Consider the following 24,740-nt stretch of genomic DNA (forward strand, 5'->3'; position numbering starts at 1 on the left):
GTACTGGGTAATAATCCATTGTTAACAGTAAGAAGCCATTGCAATTTTACACACGCACACAAAAAACAGGAATTCCACAAGGTTTTTGCCATTGAAAGAAAAAGCTACTGCGGAAATTGAATAGCAGTATTCCCATTAAAAATCTTTGTGCTTGCCGGAAATTAAAACTATCCATATTGATTGGAAATTAAAAATTGGTAATAAAAACAATTAGAAAAAAAAAAAGGCTCCGACAGAGTTTTTCTGAATTGATGCTAAGCAGCTTTTATTCTTGAGAAAAATTGGGAGAGTTTTTTTGTTTTTAATAAAAAAAAAAATTATTTAAACAATTAAACCATTTGACAATAAACTGCATCATTTAAAATGAGAAAAAAAAAATGAAAAACTAACAAATTAAAACAACTTTTTTTAAAATAAGGCCGATAGCCATTAGTCGCGTGCTCTTGTGTAATGAATGCGTGAATGTAGGGTTGACATGAAATTCTTAAAGATAAACTAAAATGATCGAAAAATGGGTTGAAATGACTTGAATAAAAAGTAAATGACTTCGAATGATTAATAAACTTAAGGATGAATTAAATGATCTTAACAATGACTTGAATGCTTAAAAAATAACTGAAATCCTTCAAAAACAACTTGAATGATCTGAAGAATGACTTGAATGGCTTTGAGACTGACTGGTTGTAAACTGGGTGATCATTTTACATCAAATTAATACAGAAAAGTGATCCCCACTTTATATCACAAAGCTACAAACATAAGTACAGTATGTAGTAAAAACAGATACTACACTTTGATCTTGGCCAAAGAAAAGGGTATTTATTTGTTCCCCCACTGATCAAATTAGGCACAAGGCCGATTTTTAATGTGAGGAGTGTAGGGGAAATGGGGACCAACTCACCGGGGAGTAGAGGAGCTGGATAGTGACAATTGGTATGAAGGGTTGCCCCTACATTGACCATGGTCTTATATGTGGGGTTGCCCCAACATATGGTCTTTGCTTGCAGTATCTGTCAGAACAGATACTACACTTTGATCTTAACCAAAAGGCCAAGAAAAGCTTAAAAAGCTAAGAAGAGCATATTAACAATGGATCTTAACCAAAAAGGCCAAGCACAAAAGTGTTACCAACAGACCGACCAATCGACAGACCAACGGAGTGACTTATAGAGTCGCTTGCACGCGACTAAAAATTGCTTTCAAACAACAACACTATGATTGGGATGTTACTATGGCACAAACTACTGAATTGTGATTTACAAATATAGTTATTTTAAGTTACAAATTTAATAAACAGAATTATAAACTTAATTCAGTTCAAGATTGTTAACTAAACTTATAAACTTATGCACAGCACAATTTCAGTGTTTTCTTTCTTTTTTTTTTAATATTTTTGAGTTCTCATAAATGAACTTGTTTTCTTAGTGAAATGTATTATTTTCTAATACTCATGAATCGATAAAACATGCACTTTATTTTAATAGTGAGCCGGATGTTGTATCCCTAATTTCACTTAATCATTTGTTTAGAGAGGATCAATTATTTCATGCGTTCACAGCCACAAGCGAGCCTTAAAACGGTCACACAATTTTTATTACTATAAAGGATCTAGCTTATAATTCATATTTCAAGCAAGAGTAAAATATTAAAAAAAAATGTGTTATTGTTAATCAGTTGTCAGAGTGATACTACTTTCTCATTTATGACAAGACAAAATATCAATAAAGATTAAATATTAAAATCTACAGGAAATATAGACTGAACAGATCTACTTTAACTGACAAAACACATTTATGTTTGTATCTTGTTTTAAAAAAAACATTAAAGAAACAGCAAATGTATTGGCTCTAATTTATAAGATAAGTTCAGAGCAACAGCTGCCAAATCATAGGAATAGAGAATAGTGGGATCACCGCGTTCATGGTCTTTAACTTGAAGCAAAAATTTTGTAAAAACTAATAAACCAATTTAGAAGAAAAATGGAATTACGAACAGTTTTAAAAAAAAAAAATGTCCATTTCAATTAACATTAGCAAAATCAAAAACAACAAAAAAATTAAATATGAAAAATGCACTTCTATTTGTTTTTTTTTAATTTATTTAGACACCTATCAGATATTGTCAATGATATTCTTGCCAAGGACTGAACTTCTTATACTTAGCTAAGAAATATTACTGAATTATCTTCTTCCACCTATTAATTAACAAAATGAGCCCTAAACCCTTTTCCATAAAAGCTAATTTGTTTACAAGAGTACAATTCAGACTGTCTAGTTTTGAAAGACTAGAACCTTTCCAGTACTTTGTGCTTACAGCATTACTAATGACACCCAATCACCCCATTAACACAGTACGAAAAATATATTTTCAGACCATTCTTCCCTTTATAACCGGAAGTAGTTTTACCTACCTGGCCTGATCTGAGTGTTTATTTAATTGAAGCTTTGTTTCACTATTTTGTTTGTTTTCTTTTTGCATGAATATACTGAGGTTTTAGTTTAACTTCTAAATTTATAAATTATAAGCTAAAGAAGCAGAGTTATTTTATGTTTTTTTAAAAAAATTTTTTATTGTATTTTCATCCCAAACAAGCAACGGTGCCCCTTTAATGTAGGGGGAATATAAATTCCAGGGATATTATGTAGCGAGCTGATATTATGTAGCGAGCTGATATTATGTAGCGAGCTGAGCAACAAAATGTCTATTTACACTTGATATTTAAGTGTCAGTACAGTCATGCAAGCAGGAACCCGGAAGGGAATTATTCCAAAGTCTAGCAGTTTTGAAAGACTAGCAGTCCAAGGGGAAGAAACTATAAGAGTAGAATGCTTTCTGACATCTGAGGATCTCAACTGTATAGGGGTGGAACCTTGCTGCTTGTCAGGTTTATCAAGGGGGTACAAAGGCTTCATCAAAACAGCTACCATTAAAATACTTGCCAAATATGCAGAGGGATGCAACAAAGAAAAGATATTTCGCCATGGGGCATCTGATGTGATCTCTAATGGCATCCCAGTCAGCCTTATTGTAGTACCTTGTCATTTTGAGCAATGGCTCTTCAACTTGGAGTTGATGTCTATCATTATCACAGCATGATCAGCATTCCCGAGTGGGCAATACACAATCCTCAAGAACTGTTGTCAGAAATAGGTCCAGAAGTGAGGCTTGCTGGTCCTGGCGATCTGGGAAACGAGTCAGGAACGTTACTGTCTGTGTCAAGGAATGCGATAGAGTAAAGTTATGGAGGATGCTACCAGCTGTGCCTGTGAAGTTAGAGAAGCCAAGCCAATTTCTGTGGTGGGCATTAAAGTAACCAAATAGATGTATTTGGGCACTAGTGTCAAGGAGAGTGGTACACCTATATTTTCAGACATGACTGATTAGAGTATAGTCTTGAGTAGAGGGAGAGCGATAAACAAAGTCTAAGTAGCTAATGCTATGTTGTAAAGTTAGTCTAAAGCACATGAAGGTCTGGTCATCCGATTCTAGTTTAGATTCCATAGTCATGGGGAAGGGTGTTACGAATATAGACTCCAAGTCCGTGCATGTGTGTCAGAGTCCTTACGACAATGTGGAAGATAACCAGACATGTTAAAGATGTTAGAGGGGATGTTAGTTTCACTTAGCACTAAGATATCCGAGGAGCTTGTTAGGAGAAATGATTGTACATTGTCTAAGTTAGCTCTAAATCCACAAATATTTATAAATACAAGCCTCAAGGAAGGAGGTGAATCGTTGTTCAAGTGTGTGTCTGGTTTGATTGTTATTTTGGATTGAGCTGTCATTTCATTTTATAGTCTCAGTTTTGGGTGAGAGGTGCTAGACAAAGCGAATGCGCATAGTCACCATCATGCAACACAAGTAGACCATCAGCTAACTCCTCATTCACAGGAATGTGGCCTCGAGAATGCCCACCAGAGATGAGTGCAGGATGCCTTTCCATGTGCGACATGGCACTACAAACATCCCAATATTATACAGCATCTGGGAGCAGACGCTCTAAGCACTACCAAAGAGTTAGGGCTCCTATACCATTAGTCAGTATACAGCAGCCAAACAAACTACCAAACAAGTACCCTAAAACCTGTCAGACAAAAGTGGGCAAGTCCAATCATGCTAGCATACATGGTAAACAAGCACCCCAAAAATGCCCAGGTTTAGGGAATAGGAATGAGGCGGATGTGGGAGATCCGCAAGAAACAAGGCTAATCACTTGGCATCTCTAATAAGTCCTTGTGATCGCACCTCTGCTCCTGGCTAATAGACAAAGGAGTATGGAAGCTAGGCAATATGCAGAACCTATCTACTCCTTAAGCAGTTTAGTTTTGCCAACCAGCGATTTGATTGAGTCACCACCTCTAGGGACATTGCTGACCAGGACTGGGGAGGTCTCTCTACCCCTTTTGGTGTTAAGACGTAAGAGGTGAGTGGCACAAAACATAAGTTTTCCTTCCTCTAGATGGATGACCTGACTAGATTCATGGGGTCATCAGCACTGAGAGGGTTAGCCCCGCACCTGGTTTTAAATCCAGGTTTTTCTATCCCCCCACCCACGATGGGTAGTTAGGATTAATTGAGTTAGTATTAAAGATAGTATCTGCTGTGAAGTTACACTCCTCAAAACAGGATTAAGATTCGAAGATGTGGTTATTCACACGTTTTGAGTAGAAATGCGGGGAGATGTCAAATCAGCAAATAGGCTGATAAAGAAAGAGACAGGGGTTGCTGATTACATGAATGTATGGAAGTTGAAACTGGCTAGATAATGTCAGCATTGTGCGCGAGTCATGTGGAGATATTAGGATCTTTTTTTTTTTTTTAGTTCATCCTATTGCATTTGTGATTTCAATAAATATTCGGTTAATAGCAAATAAAAAGTATAATTCCATGTGTAATTATCAGGGTTGAGGAAGACGCATACGCGCGTGAAATGGTTTCATAATGATATTAATATAGTTTTTATTAGAAGTGCATTCATCTATTCTACTTCACCTGGTAAGAGAGAAAGCACACGTGAATGAGGAAGTATTTAAAGCAAAGAGAAAAATAAAAACAAAACCATGTCTCTAGTATGGCCTTTGGCGAGAAACAAATAATGAAATGAGGCAGAATCTGCAACGCATTATGGGGAGTCCATCACTGCGTATGAAAGAAAATGGATTCAGCAATAGAGGCAGCAAGCAATTTGAAAGTAGAGTCCCTCATATTTCATTAGCTGCTAGCTCATCTATCCAGAAGAACTCAACTAGTGGCCAGCTAATCAACAGTTGTATTCATTCAGACATGTCAGCATTGATCAGACTATACAACTTACAAATGCCAAGTTTAATTTAGAAATAAAAAAAATAATAATACAACAAAAACGAAGCTATTTTCTGCCATGGAATAGAACAAGTTCATTTTATTCCAATAGATAATGGATAAGCAATGTGTGTCCATAATAGTAGTTTATAATTATGCAAAGGTTGTGCAATCACTAACTGAATTTATCCCAATTCTGTGCTGATTGGGGAAAAAAGAGAAAAAAGCCAACTTTATTCCCAAAAGAAAATCACCTGTCAAGTACGAACAGCAATTAAAGATTCTCACAATACACAGTGACTGAACAATCTAAATTATAGTAGATACTCTCAAAGAGTAAAAGAATGGAATAATTATAATTTTTTGGAACATATCCCATCAAAGTATATTTATAACCAATTGGAACATGTGTCGCACTAGTTTTGAAAGTGATGATTTGACGCAATGCCGAGATAAATGAAGAACTGGCATTATTTCAGAGTTTTTTCTCTTAATCTAATCACCGTAGAAAGAATCTAGTTTATCCTACTATTTCAATTATGTTCCTCAACCATCTAAGTATTGATCAGGCTCACCGTTGCTTAGAAAAAAAAAAAAAGAAACGATATAGTCATAATACTTTTCATTTCTATAATATAATAAATAATTTTTGCAGAAAGAGAAGTCAAAGCTTTATATATAATCTCTTAAATAAAAAAATATCTCCAATGAAATTTAGGATTGCATTTAAGTAGTCATTACACCATATATATATCTCCACGTTAAAAAACGACCCTGGTGTCTAACTCTGTCCCGTGGGGAGGCATAGTAAATAGGTACACCATATATATATATATATATATATATATATATATATATATATATATATATATATAATTAGAAAGTTCTAATACAAGGCTCTATGGAAAAATAACCTTTGACAACTAAATATTTTTCGTTTACTAGCCAAATAAAAAAGTTAACAGCCAAACCCACGTGATTTTTGGAATCTGACATCTTCAGTCCGTGACAAATTATAAAAAAATTTCTGTATTTTTATTTATTTTTTTAAAAATAAGTAATTCTACATATACACAGAATTTTATTTTAAGACTTGAAGGTATAAACATTTGAATTTCCTCAGATGTTTCTTTAAATAGTCTTCGTCAAAAAAGAAAGAAAAAAAATATATTATTTTAATAAACCTTTTATTGTTTTGACTTTGCTCGTTTTAATAAAAAAGAAAAAGGTTTGAAAAGATATTTTTTACTCAATAAATAAGCTTTGGAGGATTATGGAAGAAATACAATCACCAAAAGATTAAAGATCTGTAATTTATAGAGCACTATTGAAATAAATACTGGAATCTTCTTCAATATCTATAAATCTATACCTATCTTCTGTTTCAATTTGTAAACAGCAGCTACCCATCTGATCATCCTTCAGTCCAAGACCTGCAGACTGGAGGGACGAATGAAACAGACTGATTAGGTTAAGTGAATTCACACATAGACAACAATGAACAAACATTATTTTCTTATATTTATATACGGCCTTGATATGGCCGGTGAGTCTTTACTTTCATTTCACTCCCACTTTTTTATTTTTTTTTACTTTGTCATCTTTTAAATTATTAACAAATAGATTAAAATGGCCGACTTGTTTATATGCTTTTGAAATATTAATTAGAGACGCATTTGACCATTTTTTTTATGGGAGTCACCACTTATCAAGGCCTGAAGGCCACTCCAGGATAAGGGTTAATGAGTGTATGGTAGTCACTGAGGCAACAGCATATTAATAGTTAGTGGTGGAAATCAGGTAAAAATGGAGTATTTAGGGGGGGGGGTCAACAAGAACTTGTTTACATTGGACTTGAAGACAACTATATTGTAGTCAGCTGGAAACTAAGCCAGCAGAACAGAGTTCCACAGATTGGCAGTTTTAAGAAAGCAACTTTATTCATGGAATCTACATTTAGAATTAGACACAGATAGAGGGAGTGGAAATTGTTGATGATGGTTGTAGCTAGAAAAGTGTTTCTGTGAAAGTTTAGCAAGGGAGGACCATAGATTGAAGCTCATTTGAACACTTGCCATGAAAATGATAGCGCAGAGACAGATTTGCAACATCTCTTCAGTGAGAAAGAGGTCGCAATGAAGAAAAAGGGCATCAGCTAGTACATTTTGAAGCCAGTTTGGAACTTTGATAGGAGGCTCTGAGCACTTCCTTCAGATATATGGCAACAGTACTTCTTGCCCATATATGGCAACAGCACTTCCTGCCCATATATGGCAACAGCACTTCCTGCCCATATATGGCAACAGTACTTCATTTTAGGACGTTTCTGGCTCTTATACAAGTGAAGGATTGCATAGGGAGTTAGACACTTTATGGAGCAGTAAAATGATGCAACCATTTTTCCAGATTTGATGGCAACAGATTTGATGAAAGTCTTATTTCAGGTTAGGAATGAAGGTCAGACCCAAAAGTTTGTTAAAATAGGGAGCCTCTTTTAGACAAGAGCCATTCATATCAATTGGGGCCAAGTGGGGGATTAAAACATTTATAGTGAAAAGATAAAAGCTTGGTTTTGGATGCATTAAAATTGACCAACCACTGTTTACTCCATTGCAACAGATGCTCATTGTCTGAGGAGACTAAAAAATTTAACATTCATACTGTAGTTATTTGAATTTGAATATGTAAATAATGAGTTCGAATAATCTGCTAATCCGCTTATTGTCTCCAATGTATACTTTTATTGCAGTCATCACAGGGAATAATGTACTTTTATTTGAATAATTCGGGAGAAACACATACCAAGGCTGAAACAGTACTTTGAATAGATATTTTATTGACCTTTTTTTGTTGAGGATTATCAAAAATTAGAGTAAAGTGCATTTTGTGTGAGTGCTCTTAAAGAGGGAGTACATTAATAAACATTAAATTGATATTCTTGAAAGCTTATCATACTCATGCAAGTTAACTTATTATCATACTCATGCAAGTTAACTTGGATTATTATGTGATATGTGTACACCAGTTTTTGTATACCACGAAAGTGTTGACTTATAAACCCAGCATTTTGAACATGATTGGTAGAAATCGCTATATATAGTAGATAGGGACCAATAATATAGTAGGTCGAGTTCAAATTTGAATACTAGTAATTGTGATACAACGAATTGGGAAAGGAAATAATAAATATTTGATGGAAGATAAGGTTTGTCTGGTGGCTTTTTAGAGTGGATGGCTGAAGACAGTACATTAGAAGCAACAGACTTTTTTATTTTTTTTTTATTTATTTTATTTCTGTTCACCTGAAACAAAGCATACTGCCACCGAAGCATAAAGGGATAAATTTATAGAGGGCAATCTAGATCGAGTTGAGCAGAAAGATATTTGTTAATTCTACATTTAAATTGTTTCTATCAGAGAAACAGGAAGAGAAGGAATTCCGAAGACGAACAGTAAAAAGAAATAAACTATTAGAAGTGGGAAATTTTACAGCATCTAAGGACATCTACAGTGAATGGAGTGAGATTTGGATTTTGCTTGTCAGGATGATCAGAGGTCTTGATGTTGAGGGGCAAAGGTGCAATAAGTTTTAAAATACACACAGCAATACAATGAGGGTTGAAATTTGACAATGGAAGATGTTTTTTTGCACCCTGCTCAAAGGGGGCGGGGGGGGGGCAGATAGTGATAAGTGCACCAGTTCAGATATGGAACCAATACTCTAAATATGGAAGAATAGTGGCTTTATAGAGATATAAAATACTGGCAGGCACGTGAGGTTTTCTAGCCGGATATAGGGAGCCTACTGTTTTTGACACTAAACTTGGCTGCATCTTCTATCTACTTATTTATATTACCTGCGACTGTTAGGCCAAGGAGTTTGAATGTTGGACTCTCACAAAAGGTGCTATCAATCATAACTATCAGTGGTTGGAAAGGTTCCTTACATTCCTTAAAGAAAAGGAGTCTTGTTTTAGTAGTATTAAATGTTGCCATGCATTTCTGGCACGTTCTATTACAGATTGAAGGTCTAAGGATTTTTCTAAGAATTAAGCACTCTTATACTAAACACAAATTTAAGCCCAAGGAACCTCATTTGTCTATTTCTCTCTTACAGAGAAATTAACCAGATATTTGATGAAATAGGGAATAAGGACCCCAATCAACTTCAATGCAATGAAAGAAACAAAAAGACAGATTTCGATGGACCTTGACCTTCACACACATTCGTGATTATTTTGCATATTTTCATGACCAAAACTGCGTTTTTATATATTTACAAAATTTAATAAAACTATTTAAATAAAACTTCGAATTGCTATTTTTATTTTATTTAAAAGCAAAAATAAAAACTAGTTATATTATTTACTTGCGACCAAGAATTTTTTTTTTTTTTTTAATATATATATACAGTGCATTTATATATTTACAAAACTTTAAACCTACTTCCAGCCACACTCTTCTATTTGGGAAGGAACAAGTGCCCCAAAATGAGGTACCCTGGATTGATATTTTTATTCAAAAAATTAATAATAAAAGAAAAATACATTAAAATGAGTTATCTTGTTTACAATACATTTTGTAGGGAACAGTATGTTTCTCAACATTAAAATTTTATGTAACAATTGAAAATTTAGTATGCTGATCTCTATTGTCAGCAGTCAGTGAAGGAGAAATATTTGTAGACTGAGACAATTTTTATGCATAATAAAATCAAATATAAGCAACTAGTTAACTTATTATTGATTCGAAAATAAAATATCAATACAAAGTTTGGATTAAATAGTTTCATTAAAACGTTTATATATATATATATAATGGGTTATCTTATTAGCACGCCAACAGAACAGCAAAAAAAAAAAAAAAAAATTGTCCAGTAGAGAGGGTGGAGGGAGATCAATATGGTAGGTAGGTAACTATAAGGCAAATATAAACGAAACAAACGTAAAAGATGAAGGAAATAAGGTTTTGCTATCGAATGTATAAGTAATGCTTATTGTTTTAAAAGACATCAAAAAGTATTAATACTTTTGACAACTATAATCTGAACCATGATCTTTATTTTAATGAAAAGAACAAACCATTCCTAAATTCAATCTTATTCTATGAATATAAAATGATCAACCAAAACAAACTAATACCACTAAAACCAACCAATTCTCTTATATAGGTATTAATTATTCATAACTTTCAACAGATGGTAAGCTGACTTTATCAACATGAATACAATTTTCTTTTCAATTTCCAATAGAAAATGACAAGTTTAAGGGTACAGCCCAAAAATTTCATAAGAGAGACAGAAAGTGTCTGAGGAAGCAAAAGTCAAAGACGTTTCTGAATAATAAAAGAATGAGAATAAGAAAACATTCTTTTATTATTCAGAAATGTCTTATTTGAGAATAAGAACAAGGAAACCATTAAGCAATGGCAAACGACAAACATAAATGTTGCTGAACATTAATAATATATTGTCTGCAGTTATTTGGATACTTATATAAACATTAAAAGAAAGTAAGAATATACACAATTTATATGATTGAAACATGAAGATACTTCTAGGCGAGTTCCTAATAATGTGCAACCCCTCTTTGGTCATAGAATGAAAACCGGTAGTTAAGGCTTTGTTTTAAAAGCCTAAAATATGAAACTAATAAATATTGGTAAAAATTAATGCAAATTATAACCAATTAAACAATGATATAAATGTTTATGTATTTTTTGTTTCCATCTCTTTTTGAAAGCCAACCAGGACTAAAGTATTCCATTCATTCCATGGGAGACATAATAATAATAAAAAAAAAAAATTCAAAATTTGTTTTTATTTCTTTGTTTATTTTTAATATTCTTTTTCACCGTTATTATTTATTTATGCATAAGCAGGTCACCTGGTAAGCATGTTACCTGGTCGTAAATTATGCATAAATATATTTTAATTCATGCGGATGAATTAGTTAGCATTATAGAGTAAATTCTCTATTATCAAAAAATATAGTAAGGATTTCAAAACTTCTAAAACAAATAGCCTCCTCCCACTTTTTGCCAAAATATTGGAGACCTTAATTAACCATGCTCAAGTCCAGCACCTTACAGATGCTAAACTTCTGACCGACCATCAATATGGATTTAGACAAGCCCGTTCCACGGCAGACATCCTCACTGTAATCTCTGAACGCATATACCATTCACTGGACAAAGCGGGAGAGGGCAGAGCGGTAGCTCTAGATATATCTAAGGCTTTTGACAGGGTATGGCATGAGGGCCTCCTCAGAAAGATTAGATCTTACGGTATCACTGGTAGAATACTTAACATAATTAAATCCTTCTTAGATGAGAGAAAAATCCAGGTTGTCCTCGACGGTCGTACGTCTAAACAATATAAATGCGGGAGTGCCCCAGGGATCTATCCTTGGTCCTCTGCTGTTCCTAATATTCATAAATGACCTCCCCGACAAAATTGCCTCTGAGATGGGTATATATGCTGATGACACCACACTCTATAGCAGGCGCGACAGGAAAACAAATGAACATATATCTAAAGTAATGGCAGAAACACTAGAGGATGACCTCAAATCAGTAGTGGAATGGGGACAAAAATGGATGGTAACGTTCAATGCCACCAAGACAAAACTGGTTTCATTCAATAATTACAAGAAACCTTCTCAACCACCTATAGCAATGGCCAACAACTCTTTAGCTGAGAGTACGTCTTTCAAGCTCCTTGGCCTAACGTTCACAGGAAACATGAGCTGGAACAATTACATCGAGGGCATTGCCAGGGCCGCTGCGAGGAAGGTGGGCTCTCTCTACCGTGCTAGAAAACTTCTAACACCCGAAAGTATCCTGTACCTCTATAAGGCCACTATTCGCCCATGTATGGAGTATTGCTGTCATATTTGGGCCGGTGCATCGGCTACTAGTCTCTCGCTCCTTGACAGGGTTCAAAAGAGAGTTGCAAATCTGATAGGCCCTAAACTGGCATCAAAACTTCAGCCTCTGTCCCATCGTCGAAACGTTGCAGCCCTCTGCCTGTTCTACAAGTATTATAATGGTGAATGCTCTGAAGAACTGCAAGCACTTGTGCCCCCACGACGTGAACACCCTCGACAAACCCGACAAGCTACAAAATCCCACCCCCACACTGTAGAGATCCCTAGATGTAAAAGATCTTTCTACTCCAGTAGTTTCTTCCCCAGAACTGCTAGACTTTGGAATTCCATTCCAGGTCACTGCTTCCCCAACTGTACTGACATGCATAAGTTCAAGTGCAACGTGAACCAACATCTCGCTGCCCTAATCCCTACATAGTACTCCAGTAGATGTTTCCCTGATAGTAGCCCCCTACATTAAAGTGGCAATATGCCTTGTTTGGAGTGAAAATGTAATAAAAAAAAAAAATAAATAAAAAAATCTCGAGAATCATCCACTAGAATAGAAACCAAAACGCTTAATACTCCAGATTTAATCATTTATCCCTCCAGCATCGTTACAGTCTGAGTTATCAACAGACGGATAAGAAAGGTTAAAAAAAATCAATTGACTTTGAGGTTTGAATGTGCATAGGTAAAAACAGGAGTGATATTTTATTCAACATCCTTTGACATAGTAAACTGTTTTGTTTTTAATTTTGACTTCTTAGCAGCAATTTTTGCAAGCTAAAAACAAATCCAAAGTGTGCAAAAGGCCAAATACCCTAATCAAATTTCAACTTTATAGACCAAATATTCAGAGAGGAGTTTGGTAGAGACTTTTCGCAGAATAAGTCCATTCTACCTTTTCTTGTAATACTCCCACACAAACACGTAAGCACAATGCCATGAAAAATAAAGTTAACGTTTGGTATATGTGTATAGTAGCAAATATACTCTCCCATTGGTCAAATTTTTACAAGCCAGAGAGGATGAAATCATGATGAAAAAAAAAAAACATACTGCACTGACCTGAGAGGATGGTATTATGATGAGCTCCATCCTCTCTAAACGAAGAGTTAATTCTTGGGAGGATAATCTGACAATAGAATAGCTAGAACACTTCCTCCCAAACGAATATACCATGATGGAAGCATATCATGAAGAACGAACATATTCCTCATTAAAGAGGTGGTAATATTTGGGAGGATCATACCATAAACATAGAAAGTAATGTCTGTGAGTATGGTATCACTGCTACAGAACAGATACTACAATAGCTATTTTGCCCCGCCCCTCACCAAAGAAAAAGGTTTAATACCAGGGAAAATGATCTCAAGACAACAGAATATGTACTACATTAGCCCTCCCCAAAGGAGGATATAATACCAAGGAAGATTACTCTTACTTCCCTTAAAAAAAAAAGGACGGTCTTAACAAAACCAATACTAAACTATCCATCCCTATTTAAAAGATAATACAATAATAAATTAAATCATTTTTATAGTCCCTTGGATTTTTTGGCTAAGTTTCACTCACATTTTTGCGTGACCTTGTGCTTAATTTGTTGTTAAAGTAAGTTTATATTTCTGCAAATATATTTTTCAAAGTGTAGCATCTATTCTTAGCATTCCAGTAATATAAGGCGTTATACTATGGACAAAACTATTGTGTGTGTGTGTGTGTGTGTGTGTGTGTGTGTGTGTAGTAAATTATAAAATATATATGGCAATTAAGCTACACTGAATATTCCGCGTTTCATCCCCTCTAGGATTCTTTAGGCTTATGAATCCTACAGTGGATGAAACGCGGAATATTCAGTGTAGCTTAATCGTCATATATATTTTATAACTTACTAACTAGCTCTACCTACATATTGAGCACTGTTGAAGTAAATACTTAAAGTCTACACATAAATTTATACTTTTGTATATTAATCTATGTGAGTAAATGAAGTAGATATATACATATATATATTAAAATTTATTAAATTAATAATGTATCCGGTAGAATATTAATTTATTAAAAGCTGTTTATGAAATAAATATGCAAATTAAAAATACTCAATGGTGAGTGAGAGTATATATATATATATATATATATATATATATATATATAGTATCTTGAAATCTTATACTTTACCACCTAGTTACTATACTATGATTAAATAGTTTCTGTTGCATTATGGCAGAGTTCAAAATTATAACGCATAACTTTTTGGATTAAACTATATTGCACGTTCATCTGTGTGGCTGTCAAGTGACACATAGGGGACGTAATACATAACATGAGAGATTGTTATCCTGGGTCCCCAAAATCAACAGAGATTAGACCATTCCTGTAATGATCTGGTTCCTGTTGATTTTGCAGTGGGAGTTTAGTTCTGTGCAGTTCTAGGAGGTCCACCCTCCCAGGTTTTGCCTTCTCTTTTTTGACAAGGGGCAAGTTTATTGCTAATCGCCTGAGGCGCCCTCATCGAGGAATGCCAACGGGGCTGCCCAAGCACTTTTTGTAGGTCAGAGTGCCCCTCCTTGGGGTGCTGACTTCTCAACCCCATTTTCCAACCCTGGTGTCTTAAGTTCTTGCAGTGGGAGAGAATAAAACAACTGCAACGTTAATACACTAATTATCACAATACTATAATCCACTACAGATACCTTCCACAGCTTGAATCGTTTTTTTTTTCACAGAACACTGCAAATAGCAAAACCTTTTCATTCAACCTTCTACTATAAAGATTATATGCTGTAATTTTTTGTATTGAATAAAACTAAAAATTTTAATCTTTTTCAATATTAGAACATCTTGTTGCAGAGATCTTTAAGACAACCTCCCTACGGGATTTTTTTTTTTAAATGAATAAAATTTCCCACATCTTGTTTCTGAAGTAAATGCCCCCAGGATTAAATTTTAGAATTTTTTTTAAATGCAATATTTAAATTCTCTTAAAATAATTCTATTAATTAAAATTAAAAAATCATCTTGAGGACCTTTCTGATATTAAAAAAAAAAAAAAAAAAAGATTTGGTGTTTATCCAATGATTAAAATTTTTTATATATATGAAAAGTTTTCACAAATGTTAATTTTTTTAAGCATTAAATGAAAAAGATTTAAATGCAAATTTCAAGAAATTCTATCTTCTTTAGTTAGCATCAAATTTTTTTTTTTTTTTTTTTACATGGAGGTCACCACTTATCAATGCCCAGAAGCCACTCGGCGATAAAGGTTATTGCGTGTACAGTAATCAATGGGATAGTATTATAGTAATCATTAGTATTGGAGATTCCATAGAGTGTCTTACTAAAGGGGGCAGATTATCAGGAATTTGTTTATGTTGGACTTGAAGATATCCAAGTTGTAGTCAGGTGGGAAACAGGCAAACGGAAGAGAGTTCCACAGGCGTGCACTTCTAAGAAAGAAGCTCTGCTCATGGAATCTACATTTGGATTTAGGCACAGATAAAGAGTCGGGAAAATTAATGACAGTTTCAGCTAGATGGGTGTTTTTTTGTGAAAGATTGGCGAGGGGAGACCAGAGATTGGAGCTCAGGCGAGCACTTGCCATGGAAATAGCGATAAAACAAAGACAGGCTCGTAACGTCTCTTCTGTGGGAGAGAGGTTGCAGGGAAGAGAAAAGGGTATCCCCCACTAAGCCACAAAGTCTATTTTGTACTCGGTCAAGGCAGGATAGGCTGCTTTTAGCAGCTCCTGCCCAGATGTGGCAGCAGTATTCCATCCTTGGATGTACTTGCCTTTTATACAGATAGAAAATTGCATCAGTAGTGAGATATCTTCTGGAGCGGTAGAAGGATCCCACCATTTTCCCAGCGTCCTTGGCAACAGACATGTTTCATTTCAGATCAGGAGTAAAGGTCAAGCTTAGAAGTCTGTCAAAACATGGAGCCTCCCCAAGACGAGAGCCATCCATTTCAATTGTTGCCAGATGGGGATCAGAGCATTTATGATGTAAAGATAGAAGCTTGGTTTTGGATGCATTAAAAGTAACCAGCTATCTCTTCCCCCACTGCACCACGCGCTCAAGATCAGAGGAGAAAGAATCAGAGAGAACTTTGTCATTTACGGCTTTTGATGTGTTGCCATAGATGGTCGTGTCATCAGCATAGATGTCAACGAATGATTTAAGTATGTGTTTTGGGAGATCATTGATCTAGATCAGGAAGAGAGTTAGGCCCAGGATGGACCCCTGAGGGACTCCAGCATTAATACTGTGGGCCTCTGATTTCTGCCCATCAACCACTACTCTTATGAACCTATTGGAGAGAAATGATTTAATAATTGAGAAAACATTTCCAGTGATACCTTATGCCATACCTTATCAAAGGCCTTTGATATGTCAAGAGCAATTGCCCTGGAAAGGAAGCCTTTGTCAAGAGATTCACTAATCCTATGAGATATAACCGTTAGCACATCTGCTGTAGATCTCGCAGAGCGGAAACCATATTGCATGTCACTAAGAAGGTTGCTTCTGCTGAGGTGGTTGACTACTTCTTTATTTAATATGGACAGGAGACTTATTGCTCTGTACTGAGAGGGAGATGACTTATCACCTGAATTCTTAAATACAGGGCATACTGATGAGGTTTTCCAAGGTGTTGGGAAGCACTTCTCTTTAAGGCAATGCTTAAACAGTTTTGTAAGTATGGAGGCAAGTTCTGGTTGAAGCTTTTTCAGCACTATAAGTGGAATGCCGTCTGGGCCAGTTGCTTTACTGGAATCAAAGTTCTTGATTCGTTTTCAATCATGATTTAACACTATTACTTTGTGAAATTTGTCATCTAAAAAAGAACATATATTGAATCTGCATGCTTAACGATGAAGAGTTGATGTAAAACTTATGCATTGCCAACTGCCCAGCAGATATTTTTTTTTTATATATCATGGGAAGAGAAACAAATGGACCTAGTCTTATATGCCCTTTCAATTTGTACATTCAGCAACAAAAATGCTAGTCCCAGGATGATATAACATGTTGACTAATCTAAAAGCTACTTTTAACTTAAACGTGACAGATGGACAAAAATACTCTTTGAAACTTGAGTGATACAAACAGACTGATATGTAAGAATTGCTTCAAAGAATCTAAAATAAAACGTATCTATTCAATTTATTTAATTTGAGCCATTAAATATACCGTTTCAAACTGAAGTGTGACAGCCTAGCTGACACAAAGTCGTAGTTATGCAATGACGCATCTTAAAACGTACACATTAATGCTGCATTCAATCATCTTTTTGTAATTTTGTGCTTCAAGTTTTAAATATTTTTGGATATTTATCAATTGTGTAAATCTATTTGATATTCATTTCATGCAGACATTTTCAAAGATTAATTTGTATTTGTGCATTTTAGTGTTCATTTTCAGTTGCCTCATCTTTAGATTTTTCATATGTAATTTTTACATATATAATCCTAAATGAAAAATTCTTCCTGAAATAATTCACTTTATTAGAGTTTAACGAAATACTTTTGCCTTAGTTGCTTTACAGCATATGAATCCTTTTTTGGGATTATTTAATGTCGAAAAACAATATATACATTGTAAACAATTAAATTGCATTTCTCCAATTTATTGAATGAAAATATATCTTTCCTAAATGTCATCAATTCATATTAAAAGTCTAACAGAAATTAACTTGGATATAATAGATTCCATAGACCATTCAATGATATCCTTCATGGCAATCACTTCATTAATTATTAATTTTTTTTATGAAAATTTTACTTTTTCAAAACAGGATGTCTATTTCATGTATTTAGGATTTTCTTTTCATTGAAAATCGTTCACTAATAATTAAAAAAAATAAATAAACCCAGATAAGTGCCAGTTCATCTATACCATTATAAATAGAAGTTGTTTTTCTCATTCTAAAACAACTAAACCCAAACAAATCAGTTGTTGCCATATGTAGATATGACAACCATGATCTAAAGCTACCCTGAAGTACATCAGTGTCAGCCAATAATGGTTAAAGGGTTAGGGTTAGGGTTAGGGTTAAAATATAGATGCAGCAGATGGTTCAAAAAGGCATATACAGTCAGTTGGCCGAGCAAATGGATATGATTATTAGAAAAAAAGAAACAGCAACCTCCGTATGGGTAGAAACATACAAATTATTCAATTGGAAAGAGATGAAGTTAGTAAAGAGCATATTCAATATTTCTAATATATACATAAAAGGGGGGGGGGCAGGAGTGGGGTTAATTATTTGAGATGTTCATTAGAAAACATTTTGTCAGTATTTTCATAAAACTATACAAGTTTTATGAAAATTGATGGATCGATTGTGACAATATCATTGAAATAAGTGCTGAAAACTTAAGATGGATTGACTAAAGAACTTTTCCTGTTATTTGAAAATCTGACTTTGGATTATTCAGACTACTGTTCTTGTGCTCAACATTTCAGTTCATGTAACATTCAACTTTCTTTAGGTGAATCTTGTTAAACTTGGCAATCTTTCGAACTCTGGAATCTGCACAGAATTTCTAAAAGAACTCTTCATTTAATACACAGCGAGAATAATCAAACTATCAATCCTCATCCCCAAAATTCAGAAATGTGATTGTTTTTTTTTGTTCTTTGAAAAGAATTTAAGTTTGAAAAAGCAATTTTGTCAGCCTATTATTTTCATTGGTTTGCCACATTTAAATGTAAATGAATCCATCTTATTTTAGATGCATTTAAGTATTTGCATAAGATACTGTCCATCGTTTGATTTAAGTATTTTAGTTAAACAGGCAGAATGAATTGAGCCATCTTAAGAATAGTCATTCTTGTTTTTACATCAAGTAGCAAAACATTTTGATAGAAAAGGAATTGCTGTCAAACTGAAAATAGCAAAAATATATTGCTTTAATAGAAACGACTGATGAGAATAAAGAGGAGAACTAAAAAAAAAAAACGTTAAATGAAAACAAGAAAAATAAAATGTGGATTACAAGAGGAAATAATTTCTTGGCTATAATCCTATATAATCTTGTTACTATAAATAACCTGGAGTAAGGTTAAAAAAAAATATCTTGTAATCATCTTTGTTGATCCAATCTTAAATGATCTGCAATAATACGAGTTTGAATCCCCATTCCAGGACAGGTTCAAAATGATGAGACACTATGATGAGGGAAATATATACATGTAATCAAATTAGAAAATAATCCAGCTGATATGATAAAAAAGTGTGGATAAATAGATTACATAACTGAAGTCATGGATATAGAAAAGTTTTAACTATGTAATGTGGAGTAAATTCCCCATTAGATCTTTTCACAATTTTTTAAATGCATTCAATTTTTGGTGCCACAAAAATTTTCTGTTGTGGCAAAAGTCACAATTGATGATCTGATCATCATACCTTCCAATAGTCTGAATATCATAAAAAATATGACACCTCCCAAACATGTGGATCAGATCTTATCCCTGTATAATTTTTTTTTTTAAATGTTATGATCCTTTCTCTCCCTAGGCCTCTCCAAACTTTGCAACAGATTCCTTGCCAAACTTAATTCTGTGATAACTGGAAAATTGCCTCTATGGTACCAATTTTAAAGAACCTGATGAAAGGACCTGCAAAATTATCACCCCCCCCCAAAAAAAAAGTTTCCTTCTGCTTTTTTCTAGAAACTGAATCATTAATTTAGCAATAGTCCAACACGTCAAGAAAGCTAAACTTCTGACCAACAGAATGAATTTAGGCAACCTCATTCGACTGTAGATATCCTAATGGTTATCTATGAATGCATATACCATATGCTGGACTAAGCAGATGAAGCTAAAGCAGTAGTGTTTGATATATCCAAAGCCTATGATGGTCTAGCAGGAGGTCTTTAATAATATTAATTTGTACATTACTGGATGAATATTTAATATTCTTAGCTAAAATAGAATATAGAATATTTAAAATTCTTAGCTAAAAATAAAAAGATCATGTACACATTGGTCGAACATCTAAACATCATATTAATACAGGTGTGACCCAGGCTGGATGTCTGAACTATTATTATTCCTGATTTTCATAAACTACATTCCTGATGCAATTGTATCCGAGATGAGTATATTTGCTGACAACATCTTTAATTTAATAGGTGTTTTGTCTACCAAGCGTCAGCCCCTGTCCACGCACCACAATGCTTCACTCCTGTACTTTTTTATAAATACTTCAATAGAATGTCCTCCAACGAACTTGTGCTCCTTCAATATAAATACTCTCGATCAACCCAACAAATCAGTAAAATTACGTCAATTCACTGTAGAGGTCCTTAGATGCAAGAAGGCTTTCTAGCCTAACTCGACTCTTTACTCAAACTGCTTGCCTTTGGAATTCTCTCCCTGATCCATTTTACCAATTTTACTAACAGAAATGTAAATTTAATGGGAACAGGCATCTGGCTGCACAAATTCTTAGAAGAAATCTAATCCCTAACTCAATTAGCCCCTTACATTTCAGTGGCAGTGTAACTTGTTTTGGGTGAACTGGAGTAAAAAAAAAAAAATTTTTTAAATTAAAAAAAACTTTCTTAAGAATTTCCACAATTCATCAGAGAAAAGTACTTCTCTTCTTGAAATTAAATGCGCTTTACAAATTTTTTATCATGTTTTTGTATATGACAGTTCTTGTTTTCAAACAAACTCAGAATTCCAAAACCAACAACAAAAACATTTATAATAAAATGTTTCTATCAAAATATTGAATATTGTTTTTCCTTTTTTGGTTATAGCAAATCAATAATGCAGCAACAGTTATTATTGAATATAAAAATAAATTCAAACAAAAAAAAAAAATTGCTCTAAATTAGCGTCTTTTTTATCTTTTGTATCTACAATTATTTATTATTAATACAGTTTTAAAAACAAGAATGGATGTTCTTTAGGAGGTATGCATTTAGCGATGACAATGCTATTTCCAAGTTAAGCGTGAGAGATCGACTAGCAGACAAAATCTATAGAACATAAAAATTATAGAGATGTTTGTTAGTAGAGTCTGAGGTTTTTTTGAATAAATCAAACTAGTAAGAACGCTAGGAGTTGGAGTCCGATTTCTTAATCTCCAAAGAATAAACAGACTGAGGCAAACCTGAGGAGTCTTGCCTCACCACCTCTATTTTTTTTTATTTTAGCCTTTTTTTTTTCAATTTTTTAAACCGATTATTATTGAATGGACACTAGTCTACCAGATTAAAAAAAAAAATATTCAAATATCTATGAGAGGTGCTTAGTTTCTAATGCAACCGTCTAGTAAATCGATCATCCATTTTAGAACCACTCAAGGTTTTTAGGCTAAATTTTGTGAGTTTAGCCGTTTTATTGGAGATTTGCTGGCATCTCTAATCTAATAAGTGTTTTGTCTACCAAGCTTCAACGCCTGTCCATGCACCACAATGCTTCACTCCTATACTTAAAAAAAAAAAAATTTTTTTTTAAAGTAAACAGCTCAAAAGAACGGCTAAATTCACAAAATTTGGCCTAAAAACATCAAGTGGTCCTCAAATGTATGATCAATTTACTAGAATATTGTAATAGAAACTGAGCACCTCTACAAAATATTTAAATATGGATTTTTCTTTTTCTTAATCTGGTAGACTAGTGTCCATTTGATAATAATCTGCTGAAAAAAATTGGAAAAAAAATTAAAATAAAAAAATGAGGGGTGGGGTGGGGGGGTCTTCTTCAAGTCTGTCCAGTCTGAATATCGGAAGACTTTCAAAACAGGAGTCAGATTCAGATATTCTCAAATCCTAAGAGTCAGAATCGAACTTTATACCTTCAGCTAATACTTAATACAAATTCTTCGATTTGAAGATTACATTTTATTTTTTTTTATCATTTAAGTTATTCTTACATTTTTGTGTGTTATCCTTAAAATATCATTTTTAATCAAAAAAACAAAAAAACTATCAGCTTTTCAAGAGCACCTTTAATTCCATCAAACCTGTAATTTTCGGGAGGGGGGGGGTGCTATCATGTTAAATTTGTAAACTTATTTTGTATAAAAAATATAATTTATTGAATAAATGTTGCGAATTTCATTAGAACTTGATAATTGTATAAACATGGATTTATTTATGTGAGAAAATATTTTACTTTCAACTATGAACAAAAGATTAAAATGTCACTTCTTTACAAAGAAACTAATATACAGTCTACTCAATTCATTTTTAATTATTTCTTCAAATCGTTTCATTCTAATTACATTTTATTTTATGCTTTTTCATTTTTATTTCAATATCGGATTAACATATATATATATATATATATATATATATATATATATATATATATATATATATATTGTTTATTGTTATATAAACATGCTCACATCCCGCTGCTACAAATAGCCACTTGTTTCAATCAAACAACAGATATCATCAGGCAGCGACTTGACTATTCAAAAGTTCAATGAATAACCATTATTCATTGAACTTTTGAATAGTCAAGTCACTGCCTGATGATATCTGTTGTTTGATTGAAACAAGTGGCTATTTGTAGCAGCGGGATGTGAGCATGTTTATATAACAATAAACAAGTATTATCAGCTCTTTTTATTGAGCACTATCTAATAACCTCGTTGAATTCATTAGTCCATTACTTTTGAATATAAAAAAACCCGCGTGTATATATATATATATATATATATAAATGTAGAATTATCAAAGTTATATTGACACGAGAAATACACACACAGAGCCAAAGTTGTCTCATAATTATTAATATAGAGAATAGTAATCTCCAAGGGAGGGGGGGGACTTGTATCATAAAACTGGAGCAGGTCAATAAGCTCCTAGTACGGTCATTGCAGATCAATAATGTTAAATGCCAATCATGCCGAAACTTTAGATTTAGACTGCATTAGCTATATAAAAACCTTCGAGGCATAGAATCCTAGTTGTTGCATTCATCTGATTGGCTGCCGTCTCAGACTGGAGTAATTTGATTAACAGAAATCATAAGTCTTCAATAACGCGAAGCTTATAGATTCGCCTCCTTTTATTTCACATCAATAAAACTCTCCAGGCTCTCCTCTTTGTCATCAGCAAAATCAGTGTTTGACTTTTTTTTTTCTCTCCAATTACAACCAATTAGGGTTGTCAAAAATATTCGATACTTTTTTTATATACATTTTTGTGTATCCAGACACATTATGAATGCCTTTCTTAGTGGCACTTATTTAATCCAATATTCTACAGCTGAAACTCTATTGTCACCACTTGTTTAGTATCGTTAGATTGGATGAGAGTTCAGAGGAGATAGGAAATAATTTTAGTTTATTTGGGCTATCCATAACTAGAAAAGTCTGATTTTCACCAATAAATGGTTTTAAACCCTATTTACAAGTTTTCTACAAAATTTAAGAACTGGCTTAAAAATAAAAATCAATTTCTGGATACTCTTGTTTAAAATTGTCAAACGCAGTGATAATTGGATATTTTTCATACATCTTTTAAACCTATACAATATGAAATATACTATTTATATATTCAATGTTAAAGATTTATAAAATTGTGACATTACAAATTTAAAAAATACATATCATTGATTTTGCACAAAGTATCATATATTACAAGTCAAATTTTCTTTTTCTTTATGTGTTTTGGATTTGTCTTCCGGACTTTTAATCTCTGATCCTTTCCTCTTGGCCCAATTTTCTTTTACCTGGCTGCGTTCATTTCATGTTGAATTTTTTTCTTTGCTCTCTCTCTCTCTTTTACTAAATTTCTTAGTGTTGTTTCTCTCTGGTTCAAAGGTCACCGATTTGTTTGTATATATATATATATATATATATATATATATATATATATATAAGTGAGAATGTGTGTGTGTAACGACACAACCTATATACTAAGGCTTAAAATTTGGCATATAGGGCATTCAGACACGTGGAAACTTTAATCCGTTTTCATTCGGAAAAAAGAGAAGCTAAGAGGTGAAAACATGGGAGTGATCGGATTTTTATCTGTTAACTGTTTCATGACTGCATGTGTGTGGCCATGAAACATGACAGCTCCTTTATGTTAATGAGTAGGTTGAAAAACACTTTGTAACGATCGTATCAAGCTGGTCTAATGGTTATCTTATCATACTTGACTCTTTTGGCTTTGGTCTTGATCTCAGATTGAGTATTTTTTTTTTTTACTTACAAGTGAACAGTATAGAAAAAAACAATTGCATGCACGTCTCGGTTTGTATATTAATTAAAGTATAATATATATACATATTTTACGACCGGGCAATGCCAGGTAGCCTGTTATTGAAGGTTATTTACACAATGTTTCAGTCGATGTAATCTCTGCTCCTCTTCAAGTGTATTTTGTTGGACTCGGGAATTTTTATATCAAAATTGACAGAAACGTTATGCAAATAATACTCAAGATGAGAACAGTAGTCTGAAGAATTCAAATAATATGAATAAACAATCCTCAACTCTAAATTTCAGAATAGCAAGAAAACTATTGGATCATTTACCATGAGGTTATGAGAGAAGTTTATTTTGACGGTATTTAAAATAATCTCAAATATC

At 33.5% G+C, this 24,740-nt stretch overlaps 1 protein-coding gene and 1 pseudogene across 22 annotated transcripts in view; both read right to left on the minus strand.

Annotated features, from left to right (window-relative positions):
- Positions 1-24,740, minus strand: part of LOC145243881 (kinesin-like protein KIF13A) — a 1,028,209-nt gene that overhangs the window by 766,475 nt on the left and 236,994 nt on the right. The gene's annotated exons all lie outside the window — the stretch shown is intronic.
- On the minus strand, positions 938-1,062 carry LOC145244203 (U2 spliceosomal RNA; annotated as a pseudogene).

The sequence above is a fragment of the Euprymna scolopes genome, chromosome 22 (assembly GCF_053919585.1).
Source record: "Euprymna scolopes isolate OS-2025 chromosome 22, ASM5391958v1, whole genome shotgun sequence".
Classification (NCBI taxonomy): Eukaryota; Metazoa; Mollusca; class Cephalopoda; order Sepiida; family Sepiolidae; genus Euprymna; species Euprymna scolopes.